This window comes from Mustela nigripes, chromosome 4 (assembly GCF_022355385.1).
Source record: "Mustela nigripes isolate SB6536 chromosome 4, MUSNIG.SB6536, whole genome shotgun sequence".
Lineage (NCBI taxonomy): Eukaryota > Metazoa > Chordata > Mammalia > Carnivora > Mustelidae > Mustela > Mustela nigripes.
In genome coordinates this window covers 84300993-84320631 of record NC_081560.1, presented here as the reverse complement: position 1 = coordinate 84320631, position 19639 = coordinate 84300993, and the positions used below count along the sequence as shown (strand labels likewise).

At 42.0% G+C, this 19639-nt stretch overlaps 1 protein-coding gene across 4 annotated transcripts in view; it reads right to left on the bottom strand.

The window, feature by feature from the left end:
- The window catches only part of MAGI2 (membrane associated guanylate kinase, WW and PDZ domain containing 2), a 1345167-nt gene that overhangs the window by 75493 nt on the left and 1250035 nt on the right, over positions 1-19639 (bottom strand). The gene's annotated exons all lie outside the window — the stretch shown is intronic.

Sequence of the window (19639 nt, the reverse complement as noted above, 5' to 3'; positions counted from 1 at the left end):
CATTTAAATTTCCCTGGGTGCTATTGTGATTTTGCCTTCTTTGTAAACATGGCTGGTTGATATTCAAGTTTGATGATGAGTTTTCTATCACAGTCCTTTGAATTAAAATTGAGATCCTCCATTCTCCACACACGACTAATGCCCTTGCTAAATCTTTGCCATGCTCACACCTGATTGCCAGAACTGTTTGGTTAAATACCAATCCCTCTTGAATTGTTAGAAATGCCTGGGCTCCATAAGCAATTCCCATTTAGCCTTCGTGAATAGATATCTGGAATAAAAGAGGTTCAACCACGAACACATCATGTAACTCCCACAGTACCATTACTGTCAGGAACTTTTGAATTAAAATATGTTTCATTTCAGTGCAAGTCACTTAAGATAAATTAGCCAGGAAAAAACAATGAGTTGCTTTGCAAAAATGCTATTTTAGTTGGGTCCCTTAAAGCAGATCTCAACCTAAACTCTGTAACACAGACAGAATTGCAAATAAACTCTCTAGCGCAGTGCATTATCACGATGGAGACAGGGCAAGAACAGGAAGAAAAAGTGGCCATCACAACTGCGGGATGGCACTAAAATAAGACCACTCCCTACCCCCAAAATGGGGGGAAAGAACAAACACGTTTGTTATAGCTAGGGAGCAACATCTATCTTCCTTCTTTCTTTCCTCCCCTTCCTCCTTCCTTCCTTCTTTCCTTTCTCTCCCTCCCTTCTTTTTTAAAGATTTATTTATTTGAGAGAGAGAGAGAGAGAGAGAGAATGAGCAAGGGAGGGGGCAGAGGGAGAGGAGGGAGAGAATCCCTAGCAGACTCCACTCTGAACACAGAGTCTGACATGGAGCTCGATTCCTGACCCATGAGATCAGGACCTGAGCTGAAACTCAGAGCTGGATGTTCAACCGACTGAGCCACCCAGGTGTCCCTGTCTCCTTTTATAAAGAGTTTGCTAGGGATAAGGACTTCAGTGTAATGAAAGCAAAGACTTCCCCTCTCTTTGTGTACAGTGGTCTTTGAAAGTATGGTTTTTGGGCAGTGGAAGAAGTTGGCCTCACTGGTATAACTTCTAAATTTCACAGAAGAATCATGAACGACAGGACTAAATGATTTGTTTTAGAGCAATGTTTGCCACATTTTTCTTCAGGTCTCCTTAATGGTCTCCTTTCCATAAGGCAATGGGCACAGCCTGAAGTCCATCACCTTACTGGAGGTCACTTCACCCAAGCCAGTGGCAGAGAGGGGACCAATTACTGCTTTCCCAGCAGTTCCCAACCATGCCTGAAACGTCATGGCACAGTATTTACTTCTACAGTAAGTCGTAGAAGTGAAACAAAAGGTCCAATGAAGTTAGAATAGACTCTTCATGTTTAGTTAGACCCTCCTCTGAGCTTCACACTGGCATATCTACTTGATTACTACACGTCTTCACCTGGAGGTCCAATGGACACATCCAACTCAACACCAGTAGACTGGGATTACCATATTTCTCCCAAAGTCATTTTTCCTCTTAACGCCTCATTCTGGTTTATGATACCACCACTCACTCAAGCCAGAAACCTGAGGGTCATGCCCTGAATGTCTCAACATCCGTTTTTGCCTTCATTTGTATCCCATTGCTAACTAGCGCAAATCGCACCTTTACCTGGTTTTCTAATATTCTCCTGTCACCCTCCCATCAATATCTTCTTCTGTCACTAGAGTCATTCTTCTTCTTCTTTTTTTAAAATATTTTATTTATTTGATAGAGAGAGTACAAGAAGGCAGAGTGGCAGGGAGAGGGAGAGAGAGAAGCAGTCTCTCTGCTGAGCAAGAAGCCTGATGCAGGCCTGGATCCCAGGACCCTGGAATCATGACCTGAGTCGAAGGCAGCTGCTTAACCAACTGAGCCACCCAGGTGCCCCAATAGAGTCATTCTTCTAAGAGATATCTCCCCAAATGCTTCATGCCTATTGAAGCCTCCAGCATTTTCCACATGCTACTGCTCTCTTTGTCTTCTCCTCCCTCTAAGCCTGGTGATCTCCTGGTCTTCCTCAAGGCCAGCCTAGGCATCTTCTTCTTCCTAGACCCTGTCTTCTTCTCAAGCAGACATTTCTAATTTCTGTATTCATTCGTCACTGCATCTTACTCCAGTATTATCACACTTTGCTACAGTTATGCTTTTCTGTCTTTCCTCCTAGACTTGTAGCTTCTTCACTCATCAAATGATTTCTGAGCACTTATCATGTGCTAGAGAGTCTACTAGGGAGATAAGATAAAGACAGAAACAAATGTTATAGTTTCTATCTATAACAAATTCTCAGTCTAACTGGAGATAAAGTGGGTAAATAAGATTATTTTTCAATATATCTTTGCTATGACTGAGACAGTAACAAAGTGCTAAGGGAATAGAGGGTCATCTAACTCGGAATGAGTGAACTAGTAGTTAGGGAGAGCTTTCTGGAAGTGGTGACATCTCAACTGAGTTTTGAAGTTCTCAGTAAGAATTCCCTGGGTGAAGGAGGAAGAAAAGCATTCTAGGTAGAGAAAGCAGCGTGTGCAAAGACCCTGAGACTTGAGAGCATGGTATATTTGGGGAACTGTCAGGTAGTTTATTCTGCTATTCGGGAGTTCAAGCTTTATTTATTTTTATTTTTTTAATTTTTAATTAAAAAGAAAATTATTCACTTGAGAGAAAGAATGAACAGTTAGGGAGACAGAGGGAGAATCAGGTTCCCTGCTGAGCAAGAAGCCCAATGCAGGGCTCGATCCCAAGACCCTGGGATCATGACCTGAGTCGAAGACAGACCCCTTAATTAACCGAGTCACCCAGGTGCCCCTATTTTTTTTTTAAATATCTTATTTTCTTATTTATTTGAGCAGAGGGGAGGAGCAGAGGCAGAGGGAGAGATCTTCAAACAGATTCCTTGCTGAGTACAGAGCCTGACGTGGGGCTCGATCCCAGGACCTTGAGATGCTGACCTGATCTGAAACCGTGAGCTGGATACTCAACTAACAGAGCCACCCAGGTAGCCCATGGGACTTGGGAGGGGGAGTTCTTTTTAATGATATATCTTATATGGTACACATGGTACATATTTGTGAATGAATGAAGCATTTATACATGGCTTATCTTGAGAATCATGGGAAAAGGGGTTATAAACACTCTTGACGCCCAAATCAACACTTGCTAGTCACCATTGCCTGAGGAAACTTCTATCTTGAGACTGACACTGTAATAGAGTCATGTGGAGGGCAAAGAAATCTCATGGTGTTACAGAAGTGGTCACATGTCGTCTGCATTCTGATCACATACTTGAATATAGTAAGACTTAGAAATCTGATGTTTTTCATTCTCTTGCGCATTTCTTACGTTTCCTTTCTCCTACTAAGAGTTCATGAGAACTGAGGGAAGAGACATTAGCATGGGAGAGAGAGGTGGCGGATTGGAAGACTGCAGGACTGGTTGAGACAGAGGGGTTCAAGGGCTCTATGGGGGCCACACTGGTATTCCTATGCGGGAGTTTCAGGGCTGGGGCTCTGGAAAGGGTCAGGGCTGTTATTTTTACTGAGCACCCAGGAGCATGGCCTGACTTCTTGGCGTGGCAGATTTCCATACTTTTAGCTTTTGATATAGTGTCTCCTCAGAGGGAGAAGAGAACATCTTTGATGCTGGTTGGAGAAAGGATCCTTGGCCTTTGTCTAAAACTTCCAGTCCCTTCCAAAGTCCCCTCCCCATGACAGGACATGGGAGGATGGAGTCTGCTGATTTCCTACCTCATTGAAAGCAATGGAATTTTGGGTACAGTCCTAGATCTTACCAAATTCAGAAAAAAAGAAAAACTGGTGTGGATGGATGCCAGTCAGGTAATAAGATGGAAATGCTATCCCTGTCATGGACTCTGAATCTTACAAAGTGTGCTGAGCAGATTATAAAAGTGGGCCAACTCATTTGCACCTAGTATCATTGATAATAAACTCAGTGGGAGCCCAGACTCAAGACCCCTGTTCCTTTTTTGTGAAATGATGGAAATTGTACAAAAGACTTAGTTTTTACTTTTACCTCACTCGTAGTGGTATGCACAGTCATCTTAAATGGGACTCCCTAAATAAATTCTGTATTTGATTCCTTTTGCTTTCATCCTTATTACATGGATATATAAGGAGTCTGTCAGGGCAGAAGAGGTTCCCTGATTACCTTCCTATGTCGTCTGACTTCACTGCAGCTGTCAGGATGTGGCCAGTTGAAAAGCATCACTTTCCTCCCTTACGTGTGAACCAACTGGGGGAATTAATTTGATAAAACCATTGGGAAATTTGCAGTCCTTTCAGGGATGAAGAAGAAAGACAAGAACTATCTTCAACAAAGCTCTGTTACTAAAATGGAACTTTACACAACTCTTCCATTTATTGGGGCACCTGGGTGGCTCAATCAATTAAACGTCCGACTCTTGACATCAGCTCAGGTCTTGATCTCAGGATTGTGAGTTCAAGCCCTCCTTTGGGCTCCATGCTGGGTGTGAAGCCTACTTAAGAAAAAACAAAAACAAACAAACAAACAAAAAAAACCCAGAAAACCCCAAACCCACCAACCAACCATTGACCTGTTCTTAGAGAATTTTTAAAATATCAAGTTCTTGTTAGAATTGAGAGAGAGAGAGGGGTACAGGGAGAGAGAAAAAGGGAGGTGGGGAGAGAGGGAGGCCCAAAGTTCACGAACACGTGTGTGCTAATTTGGGTGTGTCAAGGAGATGTCAAATTTAGGAAACTAACCAAAGGACTTAAGCTAAAATTCTAGGCATTCCTTCCCCCCCCCCCCCCCCCCCAAGATGAAATACTTATATCTGTGGTTGCCTTGGAGCAACTAACAGCCCTACAGCTATATCTTGGGGCAAGGAATGAGATAAGACAGCTCTCTCACAAACTGATGGTTGGCTGAGGGGATGGCAGCGGGGTGACTGGCAAAATGGGTGAAGGGGGGAGGGATGTACAGGCTTCCCGTTATGGAATAAGTAAGTCACAGGGATGAAAAGTACAGCTTCGGGAAGTCTATGGTATTGTAATAGTGTGTATGGTGACTCAAGTAGCTACACTTATGAGCACAGCATAACGCACAGATTTGTTGAGTCACTATGTTGTACACCAGAGGCTAATGTAATATTGTGTGTCAACTGTACTTCAATAGAAAAAAAAAAAAAAGGAAAAAGACAAGACAAGACTGCCCTCTGTTGGCACAGTCTAGTAACTTCTGCATTTCTACTCCCACATTTCCGTTCAATACATCATGGCGGATTTTTCTTTAACTAAGCTGTTACCAAATCCTAGAACTTGCCAGGGGGGTCTGCAGGTAAAACCTTTTCTCTTCTTATTGGAAAACCAAGACAGGGAAAGGTAAAAGTTTCAATATTTCTTAAGTGGTTAATAGATCAAGTCGTAGGGAGAGAAATGTAAACTCCGACCTGTGTGCATTTTTGTAGCGAAGTTGTAGAGAAAGTATTTGGCTTGGCTCAATGACATATTTATAAGAACTCAATTAATCTTGGATTTCCTTTAACCCTAAGTCACAGTCGTTCCCGCTCAAGTCTTGCTCCGACATCTCATGAACGTGCTTCGTGGGGTACTAACTTGACTGCCCTCACTCCTACTACTGCCCCACAAGCATCTATCCTGCATGATTATACATGACTAAAATCCTAGGTTATAATGTAAGGGTTTGTGTTCTTTCCGAATTTTATACAAACAAACAATGGATATCTCTCTTCCTCATTTCATGGAAGATTTAGCTTTGGACCATTTTTGTGGCTAATGATCTGAGATCACAGGGTAGCACCACCAAATTTTTCACTTACAGGCTGGCTTCTCTTGCCGACTCTAGACTCCTCGTGGGCAGGGGCCATACCTACTGTCATCTACACAGTTCCTGACAAGTAGGCCTGTGGTTAATCACAGTTGACTACGTGGCTGAAGTTTGCTTTTCAGTTAGAGTGGCTGTCTGTCTTCTCGCGATACAGTGAGTTCAGCTTTTGAGCATCTCTGCAGATCTTAACGCTTTCTTGAAATGCTGCCTCAAGCCCTTCTAACTACACCACAGCAATTTCAATAGTACTTAGAGGAGGCCAGTGAGGTTTCAGTAATGGTGACCTACAAAAATTGGTAGAGACAGTTAAAGCAATGGGAAACAAATGCTAAAGGATTGAAAGAAAGCAGAATGGAGGCTGAGTGTGAAAGAAATCATAAAGTGCCAGGAAAAAAAAATTTGAATCAGACTGTGGGCCGCTGCCCGCCACGGGCACCATCACCAGGTGCTCTGACAACAGGACCCCTGGGCCTTGATGGTCCTGCTGAAGCAAAGGGACAGGCTGATTTTCAACTTGAATAGGTAATGGCTGCTTTCACAATTAACTTTTGTTAGGTATTATTTAATAACTCTTACAGTAAAAATGTTTTCTAGGAGGTTATACTGTTTTGGCTAACTTCCCATGTCTTCCACGAGGCTGGTGCCTGAGATAGATGAGATCCAAGCCTCTCTTTAGGACCTGGCTCTTCTTGTTCCAAACGTTGCGCACTACTGCTTCAACAAGGCGCAGGAGCCAAGCAAGTCAGCAGCTTTTCCAGAGGGAAAGTTCCCAACCCAGTTGGAAACAGAAGCACGTGTCTGAGAGCACCAAAACTCTGCAAATTTTATTTGCCTCAATTAATATATACATGGAGAACTGTCTGAAACTCTCTTTAGACTACGTTCTAGAAAGTAATCACTTAAAACATTCCAACTTCTCTCAAGAGACTTCACCCAAACATAAGTGTGAAACAGCCCTTCTGGATTTACAGAAGGGTCCCTCATTGGCATCCCTGAGCACACATCTGCTGAGAAAGGCCACGATGGTGAGGGGAACAAGTGGAGAACAAGAAGTTAGGGGCTGCTGCAGAATTCTGAGGGGTTATCTCTCGAGGCGGGTGATGGACCCTATTTCATATCCCCCTTCAGAAGAGACTTAGTCACAGCTCAAACAAAGCTCAGTCTTTTTTTTTTTTTTAAAGATTTTATTTATTTATTTGACAGACAGAGATCACAAGTAGGCAGAGAGGCAGGCAGAGAGAGAGAGAGGAAGGAAGGGAAGTAGGCTCCCTGCTGACCAGAGAGCCCGATGCAGGGCTCGATCCCAGGACCCTGGGATCATGACCTGAGCTGAAGGCAGAGGCTTTAACCCACTGAGCCACCCAGACGCCCCAAAGCTCAGTCTTTGGCTTGGGCATACTGCCTGCTAGCTGGGGTGATGCTTAGGCGGGTCATTCTAAACAGGGGGCCCACTCTGGTGGAGATTCAAGGGGAGCGCTCCATTCAGAAGCCCCTATTTTCTCATTATTACTTTAAAATCCTCTAATTAAAACATGAAAATCGATGTAAAATTGAAGGATGATGCAGTGCCAAGTTTGTGGGGGTCAAGTCTAAAGTACAATTTGGCAACTTTCCCAGCAAATCTTTCTTTTTTTCCTTGTCAGATATTTAGCAATACTAATCTTATACAGATAATTTTATTAGACTACGTCTTCCTAAATCTCCTTGCTCTTCTAGGGCTTCTCATGGGAGCTGATGTGCCATTCTTCACGTCCTCAGGCTCCCTGAGGATCTCTTCCTACCTGTCTAGAGTAGTTCTCTTCTTGTGCCCTTTGTCTAGAATTTGCCCTCCACTCCGCAAATAGCTGAATTCTACTCATCCCTTAGACCTGCCTCAGGTATGACCACAGCCAGGAAGCCTTCCATGATCCCACCAGTCTGGGCTGGGTGCCTTTGCTCAGTGTTTCTTTAAAAGTGTTGAGCTTCGTCTACTACTATGTTGTAAACTCTCTAAGGGCAGAGGCTTAGCCACGTGGGATATTCCCATACATATTTGTTCAATAGATGGATGTATGATTGAAAGAAAACATTTTTCAGAAGTTGTTTCTTGACTCTTTCCTCCTTATTGTGTAAACCAAATTTAGAGGCGGTCTATAAAAAGTTCAAGTTTGGTTTCATGATCTATGTCAACCAGGTGGAAGCATGATCAATTAATATAAACTATATGTAAGTGCTTTGTAAACACCAAACTACACAAATATAATGCGGTATTATTAATTCTCATAATTACTACTATCATTGTCATCACATGGCAGAATGGAGAAAAAAATGAACGCAGTTGTAAACAGTTTATAATGAAATTAGGAGAGAAGCAATTGAACTACTGGGGATATTTCATGGTGGAAATGAGGTAAATGTTTGTCTTAAAACATCCCTTAGAAGTGAAAAACTAAAAAAAGAAATCTTCTGTTGATTTGGTAAGTTCTGCATTTTAGGAATTCCTATAGGATGTTGATATTGTTTTTCTATTTTTATTCTATGATTTTAGATAGATAGTTCTTAGAAAAAGAATCTCATTGAATGCTGGACAGCTCATCCAAACCCTAAGCTAAGACAGAGGGATAACTTCCATTGTGGTGACAGACATGAACGCAAACGAAGATTTTCAAGACAAGCTGGTTAAAGCAAAATATCTTCTTTGAGGGAAAAAATAAGCACGACACTTTCTACTTTCATATGTCTGTTTGACGGCTCAGGCAAGAAGAAGCAGCTAGGGAAGCATCTTGAAATGATCCACCTGAGCAGGAAGAGAAGGCCCTCATTGGCAGTTCAGCTAGTGTCTCACCCATTTGCCCAGAAATCACTTGTGTTAGGTCATGAAGTCAGTTTTCCAATTTGATTGAAAAACAACCAAAAGGAAATCAAAGAGGAAACTTTCTATTGTGGACCTGGTGTCAGCTGTCATTTCTCTTTCCTGGATGTAATCAAGAGAAAATGAGGGATTATTATTCCTAATCAGATGCAAGCATTATGCTTTGTTTGATGAGTGTGATGTTGGCAAAGGGTGACCATGGTTTTCCTGACGCCAACCCACTTGAATATTGCATCTACGTCCACTTTCTGTGTAGGTGCCAATTCCAGACCTGACACTTTCATGGTGTCAGAATGTGAAAAGGTGGGCGCCTGGGTGGCTCAGTGGGTTAAGCCGCTGCCTTCAGCTCAGGTCATGATCTCAGGGTCCTGGGATCGAGTCCCGCATTGGGCTCTCTGCTCAGCAGGGAGCCTGCTTTCTCCTCTCTCTCTCTCTGCCTGCCTCTCTGCCTACTTGTGATCTCTCTCTGTCAAATAAATAAATAAAATCTTTAAAAAAAAAAAAAAGAATGTGAAAAGGTGTACCAAGATGGTGGTTCAGTCAGCTGGGATTTTGCATATAATTTAATGATGGGACTATTTCAGTGGTGTGGGCAGGGTTCAGGAATCAGAGGGCTCTTGAGGGTTGCAGGTGGGGACTGTTACCATCTCTGGCTGCAAGAGCCTGGGAGAGGAAGGCAAATTTCAAGGGTCTGATGAGAGCTGTCATTCTAGAGGGGTGGGTGCTGCCAGGCTCAGTGCGTGGAGGCCAGGAGCAACAGGGGGAACAAATACCTCTCTGTGGCAGACAGAATGATGTCCCCCTCAAAAGATCTAGTCTCTGGAATCTGTGAATATGTTACCTTACATGGCAAAGGGGCTTTGCAAATGTGACCTTGAGATGGGAAGTTAAGAACCTTGAGATGGAAAGATCATCATCCCACGTTGTCTGGGTGGCCCCAGTGTAATCACAAAGGTCAAAATCCGAGAAAGAGAAGATGGAAGGGCTGCTGGTACTAAAGATGGAGGAAGGGGCTAAAAGCCAAGGAGTGTAGGTGGCTTCAGTAGCTGGGAGAGGCAAGGAAATGGATTCTCCCCTAGAGCCCACAGAAGGAACCAGCCTTGCTGGTAAGATAACTTGATTTTAACCCACTGAAACCACTTTAGAATTCTGACCTCCAGAACCATAAGACTGGTGTTGTTTCAAGCCACTAAATTTGTTGTTATTTGTTAAAAAACTATTACACTTTCTATTCTCTCTCTACAGGCCCTCTGATCTGCTATACTTCTCAGCAGCAAAATCCAACAGGAAACTGGAGAGCAAGAGAGTTTGTGTGATGAAGGCAAGGATCAGTTCCCCAGGACACAGAATAGGGAAAGAAGGAAAGACAATGGATCCAGGAGGAGGCAGAACAAAAGAACAGATTTAAAAACAATGAATGAATATGACATATGAAGGCTGCTATGGTCTGATTGTTTATATCCCCTCAAAATTCATATGTTGAGATCCTAACCCCCAAGGTGATGGTATTAGAAGGTGGGGGCCTGTGGGAGGTGATTAGATCATGAGGATAGAGCCCTCATGAATGGGATTAGGATCCTCATAAAAGAGAACCCAGAGAGCTCCCTCACCCCTTCCAACATGTGAGGACTTCCAGCTTCCACAATGACGAGCACTAGATTTCTGCTGTTAATAAGTTACCTAGTCTGTGGTATCTTTGGTATAGTATCCTGAAGAGACTAAGACAAAGGCTTTAAGAAATAATTTAAGAACAAGACATAAAAATTGGGTGGTGGCAACCATGCCCATATTGGAGAAGCTAGTTTTGGAAACTCTTTTAATATATTTTTTAAAGGATTTATTTATTTTAGAGAGAGACAGAGAGCATGAACTGGGGGAGGGGCAGAGGGAGACAGAGAAACAATCTCAAGCAGACTCCTCACTGAGCACAGAGCCCGAAGTAGGGCTCAGTCTCACAACCCTGAGATGATGACCTGAGCTGAAATCAAGTCAGATGCTTAACAGGGCCCCAGTTTAAAGATTTCATTTTTATAGAAACAGTCTCTTAAGAGAGCATTATAGAAAGACAAAGGTTATGGAGTTGAATGTGCTTTTCAAAACTGACTTCCATTCTGATCCCAGCAGCAGCTGGTCATTTCCTCTTTCTCTTCCGTGTTTTTCCATTCCTCATTTCTCTCTTCTCCTTCTTCCTTTGGTCCATATAGTTGCCACAAGCATCTTTTAAAGCTCATGTCTGTGTTGGTCTCTCTCCCCTTCGGACACCTCCCCACCTCACCGCCTTCTTCTTGAGCAGAATCCAAGCTCCTTGACCCAGTGTGAAGATCACACAGGACCTTGTCACCTCATCCTTCTAGCTTATCCCCTACTGTTTTCCTGTGTTTCATCTGGCTGGCTTCTCATTCCTCCCTTCTTCATTGGGTTCTCTCATGTGGGCATTTTTGCTCTTGCCCTTACCCCTGCTCGTCATTCTTACCATTCTCCTGCCCCCTCCCATCTCATTTTGCAATCATGCCCATTCTCGAAGTTTCCTCTCAAATCCTCCAAGAAGCTGTCTCTGGTCGCTCCAGGAGGAAGCTCTCCTCCTTTCTCTTGGGCTCTTCTGCACTTTAGCTACAACCTCTCTTATACTACTTACTGCAACCCTGCCTTTCATTCTAGTTATTGTGTGTCTATTAGCCCCACTACCATTTCTCACTTCCGTACTTACTGAATCATAAACTCTTGGAAAGAGGGATTTTATCTTTGTGCCTTCTAGTAATAGGTAGCACATTGCCTTAAAAATAATAGATAATGAAAACTTATTGGTAGTGGGGACAAAAATTGTTACTGCATAAAATAGAAAATAATTAATGGGAGAGAATGAGTCTGCAGAGGGAGTTGAGAGAGTGTGGGGGTTGAGGGAGAGAGTGCTCTGAGGACAGACTGCTTTGCAAACATCTGTGCCTTGCTCAGTATTGTTTTTCTACTGTTGGCTAAGGTGCTTGGCACAGGGTAGTTTCATAAACACGTCTTAAATGGATAAATAAATGTTAGCTACTTCATTTTGGCCAAGGCTGACCTTGAATTCCATGAGAAGGACTTCACAGAAGTCCTTCTTACAAAATGAAGGTGAAGAAATGTCTGAAAGTAAAAACAATACCATCTTCTAACTTGCAATAAGAAATAAGCTTAGAAGAAGAAGAAGACCCAGTCACAAGGTAGAGGCATCTCTTTTCTTTTTGGTGTAACCATACCTTTGTTGGCATAAATGGGTGACAACAGACATTATTTTTTGTATTTCCTGAGTCCTGTGAGAAGTGCTGGAAAATACATTCATATAGTACTAAAATTTCCCTTCCCAGTATACAGTTTGAGGGCAAAAATCACATTTTACATTGCTAGAATATACTTTATAGAGGCAGCTAGCAAAATACTGTGTGAGTGTGAGTGCGTGCGTGTGTGTGTGTGTGTGTGTGAGAGAGAGAGAGAGAGAGAGAGAGAGAACAATAGAGAAAATGGTGGGTTGATTGATTGATTGGGGGGTAAAGTAAAGAAAAGAAGCAGTTCTTGATAATACACCCACCAAAGCACACTTGGGGCATTGAGGGCAAGGAGCCCGTCTTACTAATCTTTGATCTCTGGTTCCTATTATCTTACTTTAAGATGAAGACTGCACTTCAGGGAGGAAAAGAGATTTGTGAAAGGCCACGTAGCACACAGGAGGAGATGACAAGACACAGGACCTTTAATGCCCAAACCCGGAATCCTCATTCTTTCTGAGATTGCTTTTGGATTGTTGAGCCATGGAGAAAGATACAAGAGTAGGTTTTTACTTAGTTCAGAATTAAAAGTTCCTTCTACATGAAGATGTGTAAGATATTTGTGATTTATCATTAACCTTTGGTATATTGTTTAAGAATACACACATAATCAGATGTCACAAATAGCTTTGAGGTCCAGGTTCATGCAAGCATGAGCAGAATGAGAAGGAAGGTCTGATGAAAGGTGGAAAGAGAATCCCTACAACGGTGAATAAATCTAGGTAGGGCTTTGTGGGTCTGAACTTCCCTCACCATTTCAACAACTCTCTCCTTGACTACATGTTGTTTCTATAGTGTCAAAGTTTCAGATCAACAGAATAACGGGTGTTCTCGTGTCTGATTTTTAAATGCACAAGGAGTATGTCTACAGGGCAGAAAAAATTCCCATCTTCCAGTGGGCTATCTTTGTTTGTTCACAAAGAAAACAAAAACCACTCTTTCTTAACAGCTTAATTTTAAGACAACTCTCCAGAGGGTCTTTACTAATTGCCACAATCTTCAATTGTACTGGAACGGAATGTGAGGATTACAATAATTTTTCTATTGATATACTAACACTGAATACATAGAAAGTTAGAGAAGCATTGTATCACTATCATTTTGATGCACAAAATAAACATTATCTACTTTATTTTCTTTTACTATTTAAAGTCACATTTTAATTACTTAAATTTTACAAGTAGGAATGTAGCCGAGTGTCTAAAACTCTTGTTTCTGTTCAAGTTAATTCAGATTGTCCATCCATGCATGAGAACAGCTGAGCTATGAAATTGGGCAGCATGTTTTCTGGCAATAATGAGGAGATAATATTCCTTAGGAGTATTTAAGTGACATCACTATTGATAGGTTAATTGGAAATAAAAATGTAAAGCTTTCTTAAATCACTAGAATAAAAAGCCTCTGGTTTATCATAGCTTCAAAATGCACTTTTTGAACTCTCCCCACTTGGCAGTTTAGGTTAATAACTGTCTGATTAATGTAACTGTGGCTAGTCTCAGAGTTCCACGTACATCCCATGGCAAATCAGCCACTTTTAAAAGGAGACTTTCCCACTTAAATCTTGATTCACAGTCATTTTTGTTCCCTCCACTCCTTTCCCAAATGACTTGAGAAACGACTCCTGCGTCCAGGGAAATGCATGGAATGTTGGACGGAGATAAGACATGCAGTTTGATGTGAGGTCATGACATGTGACTTGAGTCATGGCTCTGGCATATGAGATACCCTCCATGTTCAGAGACGGGAGAACCCCTTGCCTCAATTTAGTGAGTTTCATAATTAATGATTTTGACAAAGATAGCTAAGGTGACATTGCTCTACCAGGTATCCTAACTAGACTCAAATCATCTTCAGTTCTCTGTGTGAACATTCACACTTGGTCGACTATAGGCAAACATTTAGATTTCTCTCCCTTTACTAACCTCTCAATTACCCAGGAGCTTATGATGCGGTCATGCACCACCTGGATGAAAAAGTTGACCCCCTCACAGTAATTAGCATTTACTGAGCATAGTTGTAAGCCAAATATTTTCCAGGTACGTTAGTAAGTTAGAAGCATTAGCTCATTTAATTCTCAAAAAAAAAAAAAAAAAAAAAAAAAAGAGCAAACATACTCTAGAGACAACAAAGCAAAATTCGAATTAAGTTTGGGAAGCAGAATTCTAACTCATAGATATAGATATATATAGATATCTATATCTGAGTTAGATATCTATATCTCTCTCTATAGCTATAGATCTCTAATTTACTGGCAGCCAGCCAATTAACTTATGAATGATGCAGAGTGGGTGCCATGGGCACCAAGAGACCAGGTTAGTCTTCGCATGGTTAGTTACTTTGAGCTGTTCCACACCACTGACTGTACCCCTTAATTTGGGCTAGCAGGTACTTTTAACACTTGGTGTGGATAGACACCAAGAATGACTTGGATCCACTTAATCATGCTTCCCTGATCCTTCCACTTCCTTCAGTTGTGTTTTCTGTCCTTGGTCCTTGCCTTGGATGATGGCCCTCATCATCTCTTCCCTTCAGTTTCTTATACTTCCAGGTCATCTTTGGCTATCTCTAGTGTGGTCCTTCAAACCTGCCTGGGTTTACTACTTTTAAAGGCTGACCCCTCCTATATGGTCTCTGTATAATCTTGTATTGTTTTTGGTGTGATGCTGTCTTGTCATTTTACAAATATGGGCCACGTGTCACCAAAAAGACTGAGTATAAATGAGTGAGTGGAAAGTTTCAAATTCATCAACATTTCTAGGAAAAACAATTCCACAGGCTTATCCTGCTGGAGAATCTTTGGTTTCTAATCACCTTTGTTTTCTAAGGATACCACATGGCTACTGTCACTTGTTTGACTGAAGTGTTTCTAGGCACAGAGGTATAAATGCATGATTGATTTATTTTTCCAATAACTGCTACCAGCTGTGCTCTGTTGACCTCCCTCCACTGCTTACCCTCTGGGTAGTACTCCAATTCCATTATCTTTCAACACTTGCAGCTATTAAAAAAGCCTAGTGCAGTTAGCACTGCAATCTTACTTCCAATTAAAAGTTCCCCTTCCCACCACAGACTGGGCTGAAGGCTTGAACCACTTACATGGGGAAAGAGTCTTGTTCTCTCTCTCCCAACACCTCCTTCTTTCTCCTCACCGTCTGCTAGAGAAGCTCTGATGGCCAGGTAGTGAAGAGGTTAGTGAAGAGTTACTGGTGGATAGCCTGCCTTCCTCTTTTTGTTGCTGTTCTAGGTGGCGGTTCTCAATCACATGTTCATTTTGTGCCAGGGACTGTCTTAGGTGCTGGAGTATTATGGGAATGAAGATAAAATTTCTAACTTCAGGGAATTTAAACTCAGTGGACATCCAAACGCTGCCTCTCTCCTAAGGATGCCTTGGGTCACTTCTTTGGAAGACCTGATGTGGCATTTCTATGTTGGGACACACTGGTGAGGTTGGCCTCTTCTTTTGCTATTTGGCACAATGGGTAATATAACCTACAGCCTCTTTCAGCAGGGGTCCCTTTGGCCAGAAAATATCCCACCAGAAAGGTGTTTTAAGCCCTAAAGCACCTTCTATAGTGCTGACTCAACCCATGGGGAAATGGTGGGAATCCAGACTGCCCTAGAACTCCTCTTCTTGCTTTCTTTCTTTCCTCTTTCTCTCCCTTCCCCTGCTCATCAAGGTCTCTTGTGGATTCACCAGCTCAGTCCCCTCTAGATAAGAAACAATCATCAGCCTCCTTTGAGATAGAAGGCGAGGAGGTCAAATATTCTCAATCTTGAGGGAGGGGAACAGGGCAAAGTCTAGTATCTCTTTCCCCCATGGGGGATGAGGAAGGGAGGAGGGAAGATTAATGCTTCCCAAACTCTGTTTTCTCCCAAAGAGAAACTTTTACTTCTACTCTGCATTGGGAGAGTATAAGAAAGGACAAATCAGAAGGACTAGTTCTGTGAAACAGCAGCTCCCAGCCAGCCACCCAAGGACATGGCTGCCCTTGCCATGGTTGATTCCCTAAGTCAGGCTGAGCCCTTACACCATCATATCTCATGGAGAGGAAGAGCAGAATAAAAACAGGGAGTTGAATAAAGCATGGAGATTATCTGTTAGTTTTGCTCATTATTCTTACTCTGGATAATTGAAAAGTGACCTCGTTTTCATTTCTCCTTCAAGTTCCTTAACGACCAAGTTTTTTGAAAAAAGGGGGTTCCTGACTATAATGTGCATAAAGGTGTTTATTATTACATATTCTTCTAAAGGTTTTAGTAGTTTGTTTTTCACACTCAGTTTTAATCCACCTGGAACTGATTTCTGTGTGTGGTGTGAAGTAGAGATTCATTTTTATCTGTATGAATAGCCACTTGTCCCGGCACCAGTTATGGGGAATCTGTTCCCCAACACTGACTTGTGAGGCTGCCTCAACCACACGTTGGGTCTCCATACCAATCGGTCTTTTCCTGGGCTTCCCACAGTGTCCTTTGGTCAATAATGGCCAGCCCAGTGCCAGCATTCCTATCAGCTTGAGTCCTGTCGCCCTATACATAAATCTTGTAGGTCTTTTATAGTCTCATGTTTTTACAGTCTCACATTTATTCTCATTTTCAAATACAAATAATTTCTAAAATCTCTAGGTTCCATATAGTGAACAGTCATCTGAATTGCAGGCGTAAGAAAAATACCTACACTTTATCTCTTTACTTCACTTGCAAAGTATCAGGAAGTGCCCATTGCTAACTCAAATATTTTAATTGTAATTTGCAGACAAAGGTTTTATTAGAAGTTAATCCATTAGCTGTTTAAGAGATCTTTAGAAAATGAGAAGTGTTTTTCCCAAAGAATTAAATTAATCATATAAGTAAAAGTGGAATTATTTTAACCATCCTGTTATTTTCTTGGTGATGTATTTAGGGAATGACAGAGTTATAAAGGATAAACTATTTTTTCTTGCCTCATATGGTATATTTTATTATGGTAGACCATTTAATGCCCAACTGCCTATTCCAGACCATTCAAAAGTAGGTTTTCCACAGGAGTACGTAGCAGAATTACCTAGGGAAATTTTAAGAACCATTTAGTCTCTTTTCAAATTTCGATACTCTCAACGAAGTTTTAAAAGCAATAATACACCACTTTAAAGGCAGGGCTTTTGCCTCCCTACTAGAAGAACACTGATGCCATCTATTATTATGACTGTATAAAGCTGTCAAATATGAGCTTCCCCAAACTTCTATTCCATAAGTGGCCTCGTTGTATCAAGAAACGGTATCTTGGTTAACAGACATAGTTGTGACATGCCTCTTTGCCCCCTTGTTTCTGCCATGTTCTCTCAGTCATTTCCAGTGTATTTCTATTCTCTAGTTTTCCTTTTCTAAATATAAGCTTTAGTGGATCCCTGGGAGCTACATGGAAATGCTGGATATATTCATTTCATGCCAAGACATGTTGATGTGCCAATGAAAACAGTGTGGCCAGTTTAAAAAGGCCAGCACAAATGAGTGGGGCTACAAACAACCAACCACTTAAAAATTCTGCAATTCACTGATTCCTATACTCTCCTTACAATGGGTGAGGACATTCGGTGTCATCTCCCACACGACACATTGGAGCCATTTTTTCCTCGAGAGGCCTCTCTAATTAACCTTCAGAAGCTCAAGGAGCGTGGGCATGCAACATATCTAGCTCAAAGGAGGCTGCCTATTCAATACATTCCTGTAGGGCCCAGACTGGGAGGCTACCATATTGCACTTTGCCGGCTTCCCCTCAGAGCTCCTTTTAGGGTATCCAACATCTACTGTTCAAAGTCACTGTCTCAACTCCTAGTTGACTTGCTTCCTTTTCCCTGCAGAAGAGTTTGAACCTTAATCTGGATCATGCAACTCTATCAATCTGCTTTCAGGTCTAGGTGGTGCTTGCTTCCTCTCCTCCTTGGGCCACTCTCTTGAAAACAGACCCCCAAACCTGTGTGACATCTCAGAGAGCTGTTGCTGTCTGTCCTGGGTAGGACCCACACAATTTTGCAGGGCAGGTAACAAGAACACAAATCATCATCCCAGGGTCACCAAAAGGGCCACATGGATTAGTTACAGAAAACAACACAAGGACTAAACACACACCCTAAGTTATATATATATTCCCCCCCAACCTTTCATTAAGGACTAAGTAGTGGAAAGTCATTTACAAATTAAACTTTACTTCAGAAGGGCAATAAATGATATGTAAATGCAGAGCTGCTTTGATTGAAACAGGGTTGTGGGTATGGGGTAGTACTGAGGCTCCTGCTAACTTTACCCCCATCTTATTTCCTGGCTTCTTTTCCAACCTCAGGAGTATCTTTGGAGTCCTGGGGTTTATCTTTTCTATATGATGAGAAAGGCATGTGGGGAAAAGGGTCATGTCTTACATGTTTCTGACCTGTTCTGTGATACTCCTGGGGCTATCTGGAATTCTAGTCTTTTCTCATATCTATCTGTTGAAGGCCCATTAGGACCTCACTCAACTGTTATTTCCTCTAAGGATTTTCTCTGAGATAAAATTGATCTTCCCCATGGCAAATGGTCAGTGTGTTTTATTATAACTAGAAGGGTTGCATGTCTTAGATATGCTAGGATAATCTCAATTTCTAGTATTAGAGTACTAAGGTACTCTCTTGGACTCATTTTTTTTTTTTTGTCAGACCACATTTCAATTTTTGTTTTAAAAATATGGTTATGATGGGGTGCCTGGGTGGCTCAGTCAGTTGAACATCTGACTCTTGGTTTCAGGAAGGCTGAGCCCTGTGTTGGACTCTGCACTCAGTGTAGAGTCTGCTTGAGATCCTCTCCCTCTGCTCCCCCTCCCTGGCTTGTGGGATATATAGCTCTCTCTCCCAAATAGATAAATAAAATAAATCTTTAAAAATATACATGGCTATGGCAATTATAGCTCTTGTTGTAGTCAGCCTTATTCCTGAGTGATCAATCGATGTAGATATCATAAAGGATATATTTCTAAAGAGTAGGGATTGTCTTTGCACGGTAGACAAAGTCTAATGTCTTGATCTCTATTCTGGGATGGGAAAGCTCACGTTACCCAGCTGATAAGTAAGCTGAAGTCTGCCCAAATCCAACCTCTTTCCTTTATGCTACTCTGCTGCCCAAAGTACTTCACTGTTTCTCTGTATACTCTAGAAACATTTACTCTAGCAAATACTGAATATATATGTGCTCAGTTGCTCAGAATTGGAAGCACACATGACCATATCTAGGCTGTGAATTGAAATATTTCCTTTTCATGCTTGCATGATTCAGAAAGGAATGTTATACTAGTCTTCAGTGCCATCTGAACTCTCTCTCCTGGTTGAAAAGCCAAGCGAATCCATTGGGATTTTTAATTTCCTGGCAGTCTGTGGTTAAGGAAACCAGCACCCAAGAAACACAGTGGCTACTTCTCTGTGACTGGCAATGTCCGAGCCCTGCTGGCTTATCTGAGTGTAGGCTGGGGTCAGTTCCCACACCGCTGAGGTCTGTCTGTGGCTACCTACAACACTCCCAGGGGGTGTACTATTCAGCTACTAGAGGACAAAAGAAAACAAACTGGCTGGCGTGTCTCATATTCCCTGAGATCTAGGAGTTCTGCTCCCTGACTTAGTACTTGTGAAGAATGATGCAGGGGGCAGCTTCTGAGAGC